General features: G+C 36.0%; 1 protein-coding gene and 2 long non-coding RNA genes across 7 annotated transcripts in view; 1 reads left to right on the top strand and 2 right to left on the bottom strand.

Moving 5' to 3' along the window:
* Positions 1 to 17,915, top strand: part of LOC126921639 (uncharacterized) — a 67,214-nt gene that overhangs the window by 28,502 nt on the left and 20,797 nt on the right. The gene's annotated exons all lie outside the window — the stretch shown is intronic.
* Positions 1 to 17,915, bottom strand: part of LOC126921616 (sodium/potassium-transporting ATPase subunit alpha) — a 166,439-nt gene that overhangs the window by 134,859 nt on the left and 13,665 nt on the right. The window lies entirely within an intron of this gene.
* Positions 12,291 to 16,826, bottom strand: LOC126921642 (uncharacterized). Its single transcript, XR_007712487.1, has 2 exons — positions 14,672 to 16,826; positions 12,291 to 12,468 (listed from the first exon to the last, which is right to left on the bottom strand). It is a non-coding gene; the product is annotated as an uncharacterized LOC126921642 (long non-coding RNA).

Here is a 17,915-nt window from a genome sequence, read left to right as displayed (position 1 = left end):
GTCCTCATTCCTTGAGAAACGCCCTAATAAAACTATAAGACCATACTCTATCGTTTGGATACACGTACACGTTAACACGTATGACGTTAGAACTCAGCGTAGTCGTACTTCTCTAGACTGCGTCTATTCGACCCTGATCGTCTTCGCAAGAGGGTTAAATCGCATGGGTAAAACTGGATCAGGTATTAATTAACACCGGATAAAGGTCGCGGGACTAAAGCACTAGCTGGAAGAATGGAAATTCGCACGCGACATGGACTCATTCGGGTCACGATCAGACGGGCCAATTTATTCAAATAATCGTCGCGGCTCTTTCTTCCCTCTTTCGTGCGCCATTAATAGCAGGGATGGTCGTGGACGAGGTATCGATAACCCGGCGAGAATAACCGATCCTTTGTCCCGTGCCTGTCTTCATCCTCCATTTAAACCGTCGATCGTCGCGAGCTCGCCCTCTCTTCTAACTCTGAGCCACGTCTGGATCTCGATAGAGGAAGAGGTTAAAACGCGATCGTGGAAAAACGAGCATGCAAAAACCAAACGGCAAAAGAAGAAATGAAACAACGAGGAACAACGACGATAAAAAGCAACGACAACGAGTTGGGAGAAAACAACAACAAAAAAAAGAAGAAGATAAAGAACAGAAAAAAGGGGTGAGGGGCAGGCGTTCCAGCTTTGTCGGTCACAGGGTCTCTCCAGTCGTTTCGACCTTCTTTTCCGTGGCTCGGTGCAATGGCCAGCGCACGTGAAATCACCTAGATGGCGCTCATACTAATCAGCACCCTCGCCCTCTGCCCCTCCCTCTGCCCAAGGAAAAAGGGGTTGGGACGGAAAAAGAGGGAAAGAATGACGACATAGTCAGTGACGACAATGATACCGATAGAGAAACGTTGCTAGAGCTGAAGAGAGAAAGAGTGAATCGGGTAGGAACGAGGGCTAGGAAACGAAGAAGGAAGGACGCGAAGGGTGAGGATCAGTGAAGAGGGATCGGAAAAAGGGTCGTGGGTAGGGGTAGCAGAGAATCAGGGGTGGGGGTTGTATCGACCGCGCCGCACTGCAGGGCTTTATCCCCTCCTTTTCGTCTGCCCCCACCACTACACCTCTGGAACCGAGCACCATACTCGCTAGGCTGAGAACCGTGGAGGAATATCCTTGCTATTTCTCTCTTTCTCTTTCTCTAACGCTTCTGTATTCTTCCGTCATCTACTTTTCTTCCTTCCTCCTTTTTTCCTATTTTTCTTTCCCTTCCTTTTATTTCCTTCCGTTCCACGCCTCTTTCTTTCTCCCTGCACCTCATCCTCTCCTCTTCGTTCAATTTCTTCTTTCGCTCGTCCTACGGCCACGTAGACAATCGTTTTTTCTTGTCTTTCCGCGTTTTTCTGGACGTTTTACCGTGCGTCGCGGCAGAGCCCGGACGGGACAGCCAGGGAAAAGAAAACGGCGAGATGGGAAGGAGAGGAACGCGCTATAGTATACAGGCCGGAAATGGAGGAGCAGCATGGAGAGGAAGGCGTGTTCCGAGGCGCGGCGCCGTGCAACTTTCAGCCGTTCCAATGACACTGTATTGGTTCCTCGGAAATATTGTTATTTAGACCGCGAGTTTCATTCATCATACGAGCAATCGTTTCAGGATCCTCCACTTCCGCCCCGTCCGCCTTACCGCCCCCATTATGCGCTCTTATCGGGCTGCGCCCGGTGATCTATCCAAAACAAGATTTAATCTAGTTCGAGGGTGTTTACGAATCTTTTTATACATTACATTTGCATCAAATGCTAGGGAGAAGCAAATATGGGACGTTTTATGCGCGATTGTTCGTTCAAATTACCTTTGTACATGCAAAATCGTTAGACACTTCTAGAACTACTCTTTCAGCTCAATATTCAATAAACACTTCGTTTCTGGGTTGAACGAAAGTTGTATATTTCGTAATATCAAATAGCAATATATTATATTTATAAAATTTAGTTAGTATAGTCATTGTTCAGGTAAATTATAATTTTTATCAACGTAACATGAAAAAATAGACTTCTAGATATTATAATTAATACTTTATTTTGGATATTCTCTGTATTTTTGCATATTATATGATGCATTCTGAAAATTTTTTGTTGGATTTCCAAAAAATGCAAATATTTTCACGTTCTAATAATCAGTAACATAACCTTCGTTGATCTCTATTGCTGTTTCCTACAGTTCCACAAATTTTTCGACCTCATTATTACAGAAAATTAGATGCCTGGTGATATTTGTTGTCTGTAAAATAACATTGTGCAAGTCCTGTTGGCTTTTACACAGATTTTCAACATTCTTCCAATCGGATAATTGAACAAGAATCTGAAGCAAGTCGTAATTTGAATAAAACAGATGACGCTAAGTCAAGTGAGTACAAGGGATGCTTCATAATTTGTCAATTTAATATCTTTTCCCGAGTCATAAAACTCGAGTGCCAGTTTGATAAATGGAAAATGGTTTTCTGTTAACCAGATATATATTGACTATTTGTCAACGATGAAAAGAGATAAGTCCATTTTTATTCTCTGGTTTTCATATTACACGTTGGCGCAGAGGAAGTATTTTAATATTACACAATTGAAAATGAGAATAAAGGGAATATTAATACGACGCGATTGAACAGAGGAATAAATATTACATCTGGATATACAAACCTGTTAAAAATTCGTAATAAATCCATCGCGTTTGTAAACAAAATAGGGGGGAAAACAAATATTAACGGCACTATTTAGCTTGTGACCATCAATGTGTTCTCGTATATTCACCAAAATAAAACAACGAATCTTTGCAATATATAACTGATTGATTGAATTTTAAAACTGTCCTATGAAAAACAAAAATATCATCCTCCGCGTTTTAACATATAATTCACTTGTGATCGCTAAACTGTGAATATTATTCAAACTTATATCTTTACGAATATAATCAAAATAATTACTTAATATTTGTCTAATAAATCAATTTATCCGGTTATTTGTTATCTAATAGCGTAATAGCATAATAAATACCATACAAGATTCCCAATCTTTCTCACATCAAGTTTAATCATCCTCGTCATTCTTGAACGCACCACGGCCCTGTCTCGGTTGAGACACGTTCCATCCCCGTCTCGAGAGTCGGTCAGTAACCTAGTAACTCCGGAAACCAGGTTCCAGGTTATGCGGTGTATAGAAGAGTTTTTCGCAACCTCGATTCCGATTTCCGTGCGCGTACAGCGTATAATTCGAGTCATCTGATCGAAGTGGCCGTCGTCGTCGTTGGGTCGGTCGATGCATAGGCCACGAGGGGCGGCTGCATTGGGAATTTGTTGAGCAGTAACAAGTAACGCTTGTTACGTCGAGGGCTGTTCGCTGAAGAGACTGCTCGATTAGCCGAGAAATGAAAATTCAATGAAGGACACGCAATGAAGACCAGACTGACGCCTTTAAAGTCCTTTGAGCATAATTTACGTGACAATGCTAAATAAATTGTGTGTATTTTCAATGGTATTAATATAAATTATAAATAGTACAATTTGAAGAGTATATGGAACAGCATAATAAGACATATTTTTCAGTTTTCAGTAACAATTTTCAAGTTTAATTTAACCTACGATATCACTTACAAACTGTTGATGTTTATACGAATTTAAACTTACGGAGATAATTAAAAAATGGAATTATCGTGAAATGGTTCGATACTTCTTGTAAAGCGACTTTACGTTATCAATTTCTTTCTTTCTATTTGATTTTAGTATTAAATATACATATATTTAACATTTAAAAAATATTAATCGGCATCGTTAAAACAGCTTAACATTCCTTCGAAATGCGAACTTTCGTAGAAAAATGTCACGAGAGAACCGTGTCTCTAGTTTCTGCTGACGCGTGAAGGGAACCTCGGGTGTAAAAAACGGGAAGGGAAACAGTTTGGTGGCAATGAAATCAAGACGAAAACCTCGACAACGGTTACGTGGGAATCATGAGGCAACGTGCACTGTTGAAAGATGCACGAGCAGGAGAGGAAGAAGGCCGAAAAAGGGCGAGGGAACATTTGCATATGACAACTTTTTCTTTTTTCAAATCCACGCTTCTACATTGCAGAATAGGGAGAATCGAGAAGTTTGGCCGCGGAGTATCGATAAAACGCGATATCGATTGCCAGACTGTTATGCAGCCGTGGCGAACGAAGAAAAGGACGCAAAAAGGAAAGAAAGAAAGAGAAAGGAAGAATGAGAAACGAGAGAATTCTATATCGAGAAGGTTGCTGCACCGAGCAGCCGTGAGATTAAAGGAGGAATTTACGAGCAGCTAAAAAATATATTATCGTGCCTCGTGACACGATGGATCAGCTGATCCGTTTAAGCCAACCCTCTTTTCCTTCCGCGAATACCGAAACATCGTGTGTAGATCAAGAAAGACAGCGTTTCGTTCGATCTCTAGATAATTCTAAGGATAAAAAAGCGATCGAACGATTTGCAAGAAAGAGTGATTTTTGTTTGGAGACAGAGAACATTTTTCCGTAGGTTTTTCCGCATATATTAGAAAACGGGGTGAATTATTTTGAACTATTTGTTCCTAACTAGACCATCTTCTGTATCATTTTCAGTTAAAGCATAAAAGTTATATCAAGAGGAGAGAAAAAAATAAACTTTTATATATTTCAGAAAATCGCTCATATTTTGAAAAATATGTACACCGTTCGTATGTGAAATTCCTACGAAAAATTGCGAATAACTCGACCGTCTTCTACATCACTTCCAGTTAAAGCATCACAGTTATACCAAGGAAATAAAATGAAAAGGTTTATGAAGAAATACGTACAGGGAGATGTTACGAGGAGAAAAATAAGCTTTTATATATTTCAAAAAATCGCTCGGATTCTAAAAAGTATGTACACTGTTCATACATGAAATTCCTATGAAGAATTGCGAATAATTAGGCCATCCTCTACATCATTTCCAGTTAAAGCATAAAAGTTATACCAAGGAAATAAAACTAAAAGATACACGAAGAAATATATACGTTCAAGAAGATATTACGAGGAGAAAAATAAGCTTCTATATATTTCAAGAAATAGCCAACGCTCATGCCACGCTGAGTACGCTCATTCTCGTCCGATGTTTTAAGAAATCATAGAAATTTTCAAAAATACGTTTCTATTCATCTACGAAATTTTGACTACAATTTTGACTACACTGACGATTCTCTGGTAAATTTAATTTCTATGATCAATTGATTGTTTTAAATAATTCTTTTTAGTTATATTATATAAATTATACGAATACTACAGTAAATAAAAAAAAACGATTATTGACAGCACGATCATAAACAGCAACATCGCGTTTCTTCGAAGCTCGGAGAATTAACTTGTATCTCAAGATAACCGTAAAGAATCACCAACAATGTTGCACGAATGATAAAAGGAAAAACGACGTGATAGGATGATTTATGGGGGGTAAAGCTAATATTTGTGTCACAATGACATTATTTTAAGACGATAGAATTTATCGATCCTTCTTTCCACAGTTTCGTCTCTGTACCAAGCAAGAAACATCGTTTCTTTCACGTTAATATATCTCTCCCCTTCTCTATCTATTTGTGCAGTTTCCTTGGTTAATTCATCCGATGCCGCGACATTTCGCACCGTGTTGAATATTGAGCAACTTGGAGCCAGGCCAAATGCAACCCTTTGAACCATGCCATTCGAAATGCGTCTCTCATTAACGCACGCTTCAGCGTCGTGTGAAATTTGATGACGTTTGTTATTAACAAAGCGTTGGCTTTGTGTGGTGCGTTGAATATCTATGTGAATACGCGTTACACATTGTTTGATCATGATTGAATTAGTTAGTAGTTGTGCTGCTTACGGAGTTTCTTTGTTCATTATTCCTACTGTTTGATTTTTTCTATTTAAAATCTGTTTTGTTTTAATTTCTCCCTGTTCTTCTTCTACTTTTACCTTTCATTCTTTTTTATCTTTCTCAAAACTCTTGAAAAATTCTTTTCTGTCTTAAATTCTTTTTCAGTTGCTTTTATACATCTTTTCGAAAAGTTTTACACACTTTTTAGCTGGGATTATTAATTTCGTTCCCTTCTTCTTCCTTCCTTTCTAAGATTACTTTTAGAAATATCTTTTTTTTTTTTTAAGAATTGTTATATCTCTTAGAAATTTGTTATTTGTTTTACAAATGCAGTTATTACGTTGTTTTAACATTAAGTTACATTGAAGTACCATGTATGGAGTTTTAATTTTTCTCAATGTCGAAGGATATTTTTCAGAAGCAAAGTTTTTCCTATTTTAACTTTTCTCGGGATTCGAACCGGAGACTCTTAAATTACCAATCAAACACTCTGACCACCTGCCTAAACTTTGCAGTTAGCATGCTTCATACAAGTATTTGATCAAGATGAAAAATTGAAAAAAGAACGATGTGTATCGTCTCGTTGGAAAATTTAGAACCACTTTTCTATACAATATCATTCGTTATTTTCCATCCCTCGTTTAAAATACTCCTGCTTTAAAGAACTGTGTTATTTCATCAAGAATACAATGCTAGGAAAAACTTACGAAGTTTGAAAAAGGAACGCCAGGTTCCAAACACATTTAAAGTAACAATTACACTTTTCGAAGCCATTTATTTCCTATAATTGACCCTCGAAACTTTCTCTCGTCCAATTTACAACAAACTTCCACCCTCGTGCATAAAGTATCCCAAAGACACACGAACATACCGGACTCTATGGCGAAAACTCCAATTTGTCCTGTTTGTAGGGAAAAATCGTCGAGTGTGGCCAACTTTGGCAAAATCGATGGACCTCCCTGGAACATTCTCCAATTGCGCTTTCACCTTCTCACCACCCTTGTTTTCGACGGTCAATACAGTGGACACTGGTGTGTCTATTTGAGTTGGTTCTCACCCACTGGAATCATCTTTTTTTTTTCCTTTCTCTTTTCCGTTTTGTTTTGTTTTCTTTCTTCTTTCCTATTTTATCACGAACGTTCAATTATCTCGAGTAATTGCCGGGCCAGACGGAGGGTGGGGATGTTGAATTTTAATTAAAATCACTTTGACATTTCCGACGAAATCTGACGAGGAGAAACGACACGAGTAATGAAGTGGTCCGGCTCCAAAAGTTCAAGGTGCTAAATGGCTGACTTTTCAAAGGTGCTTCTGTTGAGATGTTAAATTCGACCGCTTTAACTACATTCGTCCATAAATTGAAGCACGTTTACATCGAACATAGTAAACATAGGAGAATTAATGAAAGTACAATGGAATAAAAGGAGTAAAAGATAAAAATTTAATATAAAATGAAAAATAATTTTTGTAAAGAGACTCGTATGTTGCTGTTATTAAAAATTTTTTGCGTTTTCTTTCTCTCTCTCTCTCTCTGATTATTTTGCTTACTAATTTAGTTTGAAATTATTACACAAAAAGAAAATTTAGAAGTTGTTCTACATTTATAGTACTTTAAAATACAAGAACTGTATTTTATAATTTCCAAATGTTTTTGTATTATACTACAAAAAACTGAAATAAAAACTTACAAAATACAATTAGTTAAATTTACGAGTACCTTGCAACTTGACAAGGGAATATTCCCAACCCGGAAATTCAGGAAATTATGAAACTTTAGAGATATATAGGTAAAAGTAATAAAATATTTTTCTTGCTGCCCAAATTCACTCCGAGCGAGTAAAATAGACCCCCGAATATTCAACTATTTTTCTATTTTATATTATCTCTCGCAAACTACAAGAAATAGAAACAAGTTTTTAGACGAAAATTACTTCTCCTAATTAGAGCTGTCATTTGCTAAAATATTGATCAAGTATTTACATAATTGGGAAAATATTCTAAACGAAAATATGAATAATTCTTTCTAAAATTCATTTCCTCGTGTGAAATCTTAATCGGTGGTTTAAATAACCATGAAACGACATAATTTTTTTTTTAACAAATACAAGTTCCGTCGTATTGCTGAATCGTGCTGACCGGAAATCGAAGAACTTCTGGATGTCGCGTGAAAAAATAAATGTTGCCTTATAAATAATTCTTAAACGTTCGAAACTAAAATTCAGAGCAAGAAATTCGAAAATTAACTATTGCTAATGATCGCAGGTTCTAAAATGTTGTTGTAAGTAACTATACTAGACTATTGTTTCATGCTAATATCGCGATACCATGATTTTGAAGTCTTAATACCAAAGACTACTATATTTTTTAGTCTAATGTTCCATAACAATCAATTAGCGTGGCTCGAACGCAAACTTATCTAAATTAAGCCGTGTTGCAGCAGGAAGTTAGCTGGAGAACGCTCAAGATACGAGATTTGCAGAATTATCTGAAGCCAGGCTCGTCAACGGAGGGCAGATTAACATTTATAATCGGCAATAGCATCTCGGTTAAGTTGGTCCGGCATTTCGCACCTAATCAGTAAAGCCAACCAATTTGTTATGCGTTGTGGTTAAGCTTGTCTAGTTGTCGACCAAGCCAGCTGTCCAATGAAATTGCACGCGACCGAAACGAATGTTTAATCCTATCGAGAGAAGATCCCCGGATAATGAATTTTCACGCTTTTCCATTGAAAAAACGCTTTTTATTTCCAATCCTCTACTTTTCGACGAGTTGAGATCGAAACGTTTTATCTTTGCCGATTTTAAAAAATTGAATAACTTACAATTGGAAGAATGTAGAGACGTTATGAATGTAAATTTTTCTTACGTTGGAAATACAAGAATGAATTTAATGAAAATTTGTATATTTTAGGTGGGGCACGACGATGACTTAAGAAAATCACTTTTTCTTTTATTCTGAAAATACAATTCTTTCTGTTTATCGAGAAAATTAGATTTTATCGACAAATGAACTGATTATTGAGAAATTGCTATCGCGTATTTACCTATTTCGAAATATTTTCTCGGTATTCAAGCAAACCAATTATTGTGGAACTTTTTACTTCTAGTAATAGATCATTCAAATATTATTTGAAATAGAGGAATTTAAAAAGTAATTTCTATGTTAAAAGGGAAAAATTACCATTCGTCTGTTTGTGAATAACGTCGTTACGCATTTTTCTCAAATATTTATAAAGAAAGAATATTCCATTTATTTAGTGTTTCTAACAGAGTACTTGTTCAAAATTTCATTGGAACTGCCTTAGTGGTTTGGACTTTGGATGAAAATAGGTCATGAAGTTCGGACCTTTCCCATAAGGATAGAGAGCTCGGTTGTGGCTTCTCTTAACATTAAAATAAAGCGAATAAGTGAAAACTATTTGCATTACAATTCCTCCTACTTAATCTAATTAAGCTTGAACACTTTTGAATCTCTTGCTGCAATTATTTAACAACTACCAGTAATGGTGCCCGTACAGCTTGTGCGTTACTAAAATAATTAATAAATTAACAAAATAATAAAAACCAAGAAAACTAATGAACAGTATATGGAATTGTTATTTTCTCAGAATCGAAAATATCTTTGTTCTCAACGAAAAAGTGTATCATTTCAAAAATACAATAATTATTAGGTTACTCTGTTTAAAAACAGTTGAAACAAATATTCGAATAACTTCAAAGTTTTGGTATCAAGATTTGATATGAATCTAAATTCGATAAAACTAACTTTTCAATTAACTTTTTCAAATAAAACTGTTTACTGTGCGTTCAATTAGATAAGATAATAAAATAGAAACGCGGTACGCAAGATAGTGATAAATAACTATGATTTAATTGGAAAGCCGAAATGCAAGGATTACAACAAATAGATAGAAAAATAAATAAATAAAATCTACTCTACTAATATTATTTTAATCACCAGTTTGATAAAATTACTATGTTGCGTCCAGTTTGCACTATTTTTCTTTCTTTTTCTTCACATACGTGTACAAACATCAAGATATACAGCCTGTAACAAGGTATGTGCGACCTGATTGCACACCTACAATCGACGACGAAAGAAATTCATATACACGTGCGCTCTATCTGCCTTCATTTCTGAAATGTAACGAATTTTGTAAACTGAAAATGTTCAAGTACTAAAGTTCGGAACAGAACAAGGTTTTCAACAGATTCATTTCCATTCAGATCCATGACAAGACGTCTTGTCTTGTCTTCAAATACAACATGGTCGTTTTGAGCGTCTTCTACAAATGATGACAGAATTAAAACTAATGACAGAAATCAGAGCAGAAAATTCGTTGTGTCTCATAGACAGAGGACAGACATAACATATGCTTGTATGAATCCTTGTCGTCGATTGTACGATATTCACGACGCGTGTTCCGGTGCACACTGTATATCTCGCTCAGTGAAACCGACTTAGTAGTTTGTGAAAGGCTCAGCCGAGGAATCAGCTTCGAAAAGAGTTCGATCTACGTCCAGCTGGATTTTCGTTCGTGGAGGCAGCGATTCGGCTTTAATAACTTCGACGATATTATCAAGGAACAAGTAGGGGAAAACAAATTACCAGCAAAGAATTCCACGGATATTCCTTCTTCGGCTCCAACTATGCTCCAAGTTTTTTTAGCAAACTGAGTCCAATGCAGCGAACCGCGACTGCACTTGCAGCTTTCCAACTTCTCGGAAGCACCGAATTCCGAAGCACGTGGCTAACTTCGAGTCTCCAACGAATATTTAATTTTATTTTCAATTTCAATCGTCTCGATCAATCCGTACATTCTTCTACCTTTTCCGATATCTCAATGTAAATGAAAAAGTCGCGAACACGCATTCTTCGTAGATTGAACTATTTTAAGGCTTAATTTTGTACTTTAAATAAGAATGGTTAGGGTGAATTTTAACCCGTTAAGAGTAAACGTTGCGTGATCTCCGATTTTTCTCGATCAATTTCTATCATTAAGTTGTATTCTCCAATATTGTGAATGTAGAAAGAAATTCCAAGCATTCGTTCGATATCCTTTTCGTTACTATCTGTTGCGTGTAGATTCTACAGTTCTATGAAATCTTAAGACATTGAAGTGTTTATAAGTGTTGAAGTGTTATGATCAGACCGCGATTATTCATGTAAATGCACAAAATTTTATAAATATAGTTCGGATGTTTTATATGTCTTTGTATATTATGTGCATTTTGTACATCTTTGTATCTTCGAATCCCCACAAACGCATAAAAACCCATAGTCTAATCATCGTAAATCCAACAAACGTTATTTGCTCTCTAACACGTCAATTTAATATATATATATATAAACAATTCGTTCATAATTACCATAATCACCAATCGCGATACTAAAATAAAATTTTGAAAAACGTGCAAATCTCTTTTTTCGAACAGTTTGCAACGCGTTTACCTCTAAGATCTTCCTTTTTCGTTTCTCTCGTTTCTAAAGAGGATGAAGGAGGAAATTATGAAATACTATCATTCATAATAGAATAAAACTGTGCTTCTTCGAGATCTGTGTAAGTACCTTTGCATCAAATATTTCTCTATTTCACGCACAAGCTTAGAAAAACGCGAGAACATTTCCTCGAATTGCACACGTGGATGTGAATAAGGAAATCTGTATGCATTAGTATCCGTAAGCACTTCATCCCCGAGTCGTCTTTCACCTCGGAAGTAAGGAAGAAGCTGGCAGGAAATAACGCAATCTAACTTCATCGTATACGACGATAACTACCGGGGAATCTTCTCTATTTCAACCAACGAATTTCTTCAGAATATTATACGTATATATAAATATATATATCATAGAAAGTGTTCATAGAAATTTAATTAGAAGAGCAGAAGTATGTGTTCGGCAGAATGGACAACATTTTCAGCAGTTTTTGTAATAATAAACTTTATGATTACTTCATATTATTTCATTATGTATTCCTAATTACGGTAAAAACAAACTTAAACTGCGATAATATCCATCGAGACAACGATCTACAGTGAGATCCGTTATAACGAGACGTGACAAAGTGCACGCGTACCGAACGAAAATTCAAAGTCTTTTAATCTTTTAATGCCGTAAACGTTGCAAGGAATTCCAAGGACTCGTTTGGTATCTCTCTCGTCATTAGATTCTACAAGTTCATGAAATTTTATTGCAATTCATGTCTTTTCCGATACAATTGCTAAAAATGAGATCTAGGAAGATAGCTATTTTGTTCATGAGGTCTTTCACCTCAAGAAAGCAAGGAAGAAGCTGGCAGGTAATAACGCGATCATACTTCATCGTATACGACGATGGCTTCTCTATTTCAGCCAACGAATTCCTTCAGGATATTATACGTATATATATCTATATATATATATATGTAAGGTCGTAATCTGGGGATAATTCAGGGATCGATTCTGTAGTCTGAAAATCGAGTTTTTATTATGAAGTAAATAATAAAATACAAAAATAAACAACAATTAATATGCGTCTATAACAATAAATAACAATAATTATCTAAACGGGAAATAACAAGTCTTTAGTGCAACGTTTACCTGAAAATCGAGAATCGATTTTCAACGTCCTGAGCTACCTATCTTTCATCTTCAATCTTTAAAATCTTAAATAACTATTCTGTAGCCTTGTCTGTCTCTAATGTAACTCTCTGTCCGTCCGTTCGGGAAAAACGTGCTTCTTAAAATGGTCGTCCGTAAAACAAAAGACGATCAATATGTCCGTGAAACATAACCTGTCGTGCTACCCGTAAAACAAAAAGAATCCCTATCCTACATGAACTCTAGGGAGTTTACACCTCCCCTCCTCGTGTTGACAATTACATCGTTAATTGTCTTCTCTGTAAGGGGTTAGCTTACTCGAGTGGAAGAAATTCCCTTCAGATCTCCGATTACCGTTATCCACTTCATATATGGAGTTTGAAATCCTTCTTAGAATTTTGAAAGGTCCTTTCCTAATTTCTTCCAGCTTATTTCTATTCATTTTGTTTCCGTTATGGGTGAAGACCATATCACCGATTTTAAATTCGTGTTCTCTTCTTTTTTTATCGTATTTTTGTTTGTTGATTTCGAAATTTCTTGTCGAGTTTTTGAATGCTTCTTCTCTGTCTCTTTTTAGGTTATTTATCTTATTTTCCATTATTTCCTTAGGGACGATTTCAATCATTTTTCCATACAGTAAATGATTTGGGACAAGTCCCGTTACACTGTGTCTGGTGTTATTGTATTCTTCTATGCTTTCTTCTGCGATTTTTGTCCAGTTTCTCTTATTTTTGTCTGAATTGATCTTACATCTGATCCTGTTTACTAATGTTTGATTTACCCTTTCATTCAGTCCATTGGAGGATGGGCAGTCTGTCGAGGTGAAAATTCATTTAATGTTCCTTTTTCTTGCATACTCTTGAATTTCTTTGGATGTCATTACTGAGTATCGGTCTGCAAGGATAATTTTTATGGAATCAGTTTCTCCTGTCGAGTCTATAAGTTTTATGATATCTTCTGAGCATTTCCCTTTCTGTTTCTGCATACTTGTATTGGGTGAAATCGGCCTGGGAAATTCAGTGCTTCACAAATCACACACAGTTGTTTCTTGGGTGGTGGCTCTGGCTTTCTGTACAATCTTGCATTACTCTCTTGTGTTTTTCTTTCTCTTGTCTGGTCTTCATATTGCCCCAAGAGTCCGATTAAGTCGTTTGTTGATTGTACTGCTTCTTTATCGATTTTATCTTGACTGTGTAAGGGTAATCCAATAACAATTAGATTTATCCTTGTCTCTTCGGAGGTCTTCCTCCTTACTTCCAATATTAATCATTCCTTTTTTATGGCATATTCAGTGAATGAACCTGAAATATATTTAAAGCTATAGGCGTATCGCACTGCCATCCAACCTTTATTGCTAAAAGCTTTTAGAAATGCTGCCTTCCAATTTTCCCAGTTGTATTCTTCAGCAGATTTGTCTGGTACCATTCTGATGCTGTTTTTCCCAAATATTTCTTCAAATTCTTGATCCTTTTTTTGTCGTTTTGGATCTCGTATTTTTCGCATTCCGTTTCATACTCTAATATACAATCTGTGGCTTTTTGCGTTCCATCAAATTGTTTTATGGCAAAGTCCGTGCCTTCCCTCTCATGCATATTTTGTTTCCAGAAGATCTCTAATAATGTTTCTATTTGAAAATTGGGCTTTTCGGTTTCGGTCTTTATTTTCCTTGTGGGGATGATCTCCGATTCTTCTAAGTAAATATCTCGAAACACGAAGTTTAAACTTGTATCGATGTATGACGCTGCTATTGCGTCAGCCATTGTGAATGCAATGTTTCTGTAATGGCCTACCTTGGTTAAGCTGTTTGCGGCTTTCTTCACTATCGATAAACTGAATAACCGCGGATGATGATCTCTTGCTTGATATTCTAGAGAAAAGACATAACATACTTCATCTTCTGGTTTTCTTATGGATTCTATGCATTCTATTTTCTCCCCCCCCCCCTTGCGTTCTCGTTCATGACGTTCAATACGTAGCTTCACTTCGCATTTTCACTACGCATGGCGTAGTGAAAATCGATTTGTAAGGTCGTAAGCTGGGGATAATTCAGGGATCGATTCTGTAGTCTGAAAGTCGAGTTTTTATTATGAAGTAAATAATAAAATACAAAAATAAACAACAATAAATATGCGTCTATAACAATAAATAACAATAATTATCTAAACGGGAAATAACAAGTCTTTAGTGCAACGTTTACCTGAATCGAGAATACGAGAATCGATTTTCAACGTCCTGAGCTACCTATCTTTCATCTTCAGTCTTTAAAATCTTAAATAACTATTCTGTAGCCTTGTCTGTCTCTAATGTAACTCTCTGTCCGTCCGTTCGGGAAAAACGTGCTTCTTAAAATGGTCGTCCGTAAAACAAAAGAAGATCGGTCTGTCCATGAAACACAGCCTGTCGTGCTACCCGTAAAACAAAAAGAATCCCTATCCTACATGAACTCTAGGGAGTTTACATATATATATATGTATATACGTTATACAGAATTATGTATAGGTTTTTATTTACAGTGTAAAGAATGGTACCAGATATGAATAAAAAATTACCATTCCATGGTAACATATTTCTACGCCTCAACGCCTTTTCCGTTCGACCAACCGACAGCTGCGTACGCATCTATTCAGGACACGTACGCATCTGTAAATACGCGAGTTGTGAAACCACACGGCTTCGATATTTAGCCGAGTCTTCGCGAGCAAAATCAATCAGCCAGGCGTAGAATATTTCAGAGGACTACGCCCATTGCGTGATATGCACTTCATTATGGCTGCATGTTTAATTAATTCGTGGCATATTATACCACCATTATCGTCGTTATTATACCCTTGTGTCAGAATTATTGGATATCGTGCGAGTGGATTCTCGCAAGCTAGATCAGCACACTGTGTGCAGTGCAAAGGAAGAGACGGATATGGAGATCGCTCATCTGGTACAGCAATGACGTAATTCATAATTTGTAATTCTTCGGTTATTTATTAGTACAGCAGAAATAATCGTTCCTTGTACTTCCTGCTGGTAGAATCTTACAAGGGAACTTTAAACATTCATCACGAGAAAGTGGTTATATCGCTATTGCATCATCGCGAAACTATTGGGTTGGCAACTCAGTAATCGCGGATTAAGTCAATACCACCTATTGACAAAATCCGCAATCACTTAGTTGCCAACCCAATATAACAGTACAGAACGTCGAAACTCGTTTTCCCTAAAACCGTGGTTCTTGAGATACGTGAGCGAAATGCGAACACGCATAATCGATAAGTAGACTGTGCATGTTTATGCAAATTCACATGTTCATCAAAACGATAAAGCAGATGAAATCTAATTAGAAATTAGTTTCACCTATTAAATGTTATAACGCGTCCTCACTTTGGATATTTTATATACCTGTTCGTGTAACGTATGTTTATATTTATAAAAGTTTATGAATTTGCATGAATAATCGCAGTCTGATCATAACGTTATAAACGCTTCAATGTCTTAAGATTTCATAGAACTGTGGAATCGACACGCAACAGATAGTAGCGAAAAAGATATCGACAATTCCATAAATGCATAGACATCCACGGTCTATTGATAAGTAAACTGCGGATGTTCGTGCACTTATGAGAAATTAATTTTTTTTATTTTATTACTTATTTACTGTGATTCTTGCATTTCGTTACGTTACATTATCCAATTAAATGCATTTATATTATACACTTTTATAGATTTTTTCTCTGCTATTGTCGTACTTCGTTTTTGGCGCTTCTCCTCTTGCCTTTCGGTATTTACCTCCCTTTTTTTGTATTTTATTTGGTATATATTTTTTTTGGAATTCTATCTTCCTTCGGTTCTCCATCCGCCACCGCATTTATGAGAAATATAAAAGTATAGTATGCAAAAATATCCAGAATAAAGCCGAGAGAAATCTCCATTTAGGTTTCATTTGTTCGGTTAGAGAAAACAAATAGAAAAATATGAAGCTGCATAAATATTCATTGTCTGTTGGTAAGCCAGTGAACATTATAAAACATTAAACCATTGCGAAGAATATAAATTTATTAAGTTCAAACGAAATGTTTCTCCTTGGGTTCTAACAACGTTACCTTAGCAATTTTGCATTTTAAAAGATCTTTAGACAGCTTCTGGTTATTCAGCTCAATAACTTTATAGTTTTATGAACAGTTTATGAACATTAGAGCGCGTGCGAATAGTCAAAAGCGCGAATGGGGATATACTAACAGACTAATTGCTAAATCTGCAAAATTACCATTTTACATATAATAGTACATTTTACGTACAGAAAAATGTACTATTCTACACTATGATTCGATGTACACCACAATTCTTTCTTAATATTTCAAAATAACTGAACTGGCCATCGCTAATTTATATGTTATAAACGTAAGAATCTTTAAAAGAATATCAAACCTGTTCTCTTTTCAACCATAAAGAATGTAAAGCACGAGACTCAAAGGATTATTCCTTCCTTATTTGTCAATCACATTAAACCCTTAACTAAGTATCCCGTGATTAATCAAATGAGACATTAACAAGCATGCAACTGTCCGAGCGAACTGCGGATTAAAAATAATTCGTTAAAGATCACGAACGAAAACAGCGTGCAATATCATCGATTTATTACTATTCACGGGCGGCATTGTAACCATCGAAGGCGTCGTTGGAAGAACAATAGGTATCGTTATATTTCCTCGTGCCTAGCGAACAATAAAATCGCCCTCGATTTTCGTACGATCGTTTTTTTCTCGTACTGCCGCAATCAACAATACATTGTAGCGAGATTTCCAAGGGAAACCGGACATCAAACGCAAATAAACAGGAAAATAATAGTTCATCGTAGCGTGCGTCAGAAATATCAGACTATCGATCGATCGATATTTTCGGAGAAGAGAAATTCACGAATCGTATACGTTGAAGTAACGTAAGTAGCATATGCGAACGGTCAGACATACGATAGCAGAATAGGTGGGGTGAACTGGTTAAATGATGATGCAGGTAATTAATTACTGTTGACGTGGAAACAATACGATATTTAATATGGATGATAATGAGAACGCGTTTGTAACGCGCATTTGTATTTACCAATCTATCTCCAATTATGACAATATTACAATAGCCACGAGATACGTATTTACTTTGTTCTATATATTCACGCAGAATCGGATCACGTATGATGATCATGTATCAATGTGTTGGGAAAAATGTTATTCGAACAACAGGTGATTGATAAGAATAAAAAATCAAGTTTTATTCGTCACTAGTAAAGAAATATACAATCGAACGCATATCTGTGTGAATAAGAATTTATTCGAATAAGAAGTTACTCGTGCGAGAATTTATCTGGCTAAAAATTTAATCGAATAACTTATATTCGCGTAAGAATTTATTCGGATAAAATGATATATCGATATTTATGTGTTATATAATATCAACAGTCAAAGAAGAAATTGGCAGGTACGCAGAAAAATACAAGAAAAAA

This window comes from Bombus affinis, chromosome 11 (genome assembly GCF_024516045.1).
Source record: "Bombus affinis isolate iyBomAffi1 chromosome 11, iyBomAffi1.2, whole genome shotgun sequence".
In the NCBI taxonomy this organism is placed as follows: Eukaryota; Metazoa; Arthropoda; class Insecta; order Hymenoptera; family Apidae; genus Bombus; species Bombus affinis.
Note: the sequence above shows the minus strand (reverse complement) of the source record. Positions and strands in the feature narration are given on the sequence as shown.